This window comes from Mandrillus leucophaeus, unplaced genomic scaffold, assembly GCF_000951045.1.
Source record: "Mandrillus leucophaeus isolate KB7577 unplaced genomic scaffold, Mleu.le_1.0 Scaffold252, whole genome shotgun sequence".
NCBI lineage: Eukaryota > Metazoa > Chordata > Mammalia > Primates > Cercopithecidae > Mandrillus > Mandrillus leucophaeus.
In genome coordinates this window covers 1,522,848-1,524,124 of record NW_012102610.1, presented here as the reverse complement: position 1 = coordinate 1,524,124, position 1,277 = coordinate 1,522,848, and the positions used below count along the sequence as shown (strand labels likewise).

Genomic DNA, 1,277 nt, shown 5'->3' with positions numbered 1-1,277 from the left:
CAATGTGGTCTTTGATTCTGAAAAGTGCTTTTGCTCTGCGTGGCCTAAGCCAGGGGAGTTTTCATCCCCTCTTCTCTCCATGTAATGTCTTGATGATCAGGATTCTGAGCCAAGCTGAAACTGGCCGGCCAGCGGGTTTGTTTGCTGTCGTATGTCTTACCCCTTAATTAAAATTCCAGGTATTCGCATGCAAGGTGCTTCTAGGTTACCCAACAGCACCATCTACGTGGTCGAACCTGGATACCTGGGTAAGTGTGGATCTCCTGGGCCCTCCTGGATGCTGCTCAGTTGTGACTATATGAGTTTAAAAAATAGAAAACAGGCAATAGCTTCACAGAAAATGCTTCCTTCTGGCCAGCTCTGCCACTTGCTATGACTACCATTGCCCGGGGCACTCACCAGCCCTTCCCTGTTTGGTGTAGAAATAGGTAGAATGGGCCAAGCCAGGCAGGCGGCAGGCTCATCAAGAAGAGAAACAGAACTGGGTAGAGTGGTGAGGGGCTTGCACCCTCCAGGTTTTCACGCCACGGCTTTGCCCAGACCTGACCATTGCTATGGACATTTGGAGGTTGGGGTCCAGTGTCAGCTCAATTATAGAGGGACCCTAAGGTAACATGACAGGCAGGTACCTTAGCAGGGAGGGGAGGAACCTGATGATGATATTGAAGGTAGACATTTTCTCAGACAGAGCTTCTTTTGCGGGAAGGTGTCCTGGCAGAGGGAATTGCTTAGGCAATGGTATGGAGGTGAGAAAGTACATTGGGCATCTCAGGGGACAGCAAGAGTGCTGTGGTATCCTGTGTTGGAGGGGACCGAGAACCTGGGAGGGCAGGGCTGACTCATATGGCAAGAGTGCTCAGTGACAGGCTTCAGAGTGTAGACCTGCTGAGATGAGTCCAGGGTTGGTCCTGGTGAGGTCAGCTCAGGACTGAGGGTTCAAAGCAGAGAACTATTGTGGATTCAGAGTGTAGGCCTGCCGAGGGTTCAGAGCGTAGGCCTGCTGTGTGTTGAGGACAGAGCTGCTGGATTCTGAGTGTAGACCCACTGAGGACGGGAATGAGTTTGAAAGAGCCTTGATCAGACAGAGTGGGATGAGTCCAGGGTTGGTCCTGGTCAGCTCAGAACTTAGGGCTGAAGATGGCATCAGACCTCTGCTCCTCAGCAGCAGGTCCCTCTCTGTGGAGGAGGCCAGGGCCATAGTTGTGGGGCTCCCAGGTGGGTGGTGTGGGGCCCGCAGGTGGGTGGTGTGGGGCTCCCAGGTGGGTGGTGTGGGGCCC

The 1,277-nt window shown here is 53.5% G+C and overlaps 1 protein-coding gene across 1 annotated transcript in view; it reads left to right on the top strand.

The window, feature by feature from the left end:
- The first annotated feature begins 214 nt into the window (after window positions 1–214).
- The window catches only part of NUP210 (nucleoporin 210kDa), a 63,569-nt gene continuing 62,506 nt past the window's right edge, over window positions 215–1,277 (top strand). Inside the window, 1 exon segment of the mRNA XM_011983614.1 lies at window positions 215–248. The gene's annotated coding sequence lies outside the window, so the exon portion shown is untranslated.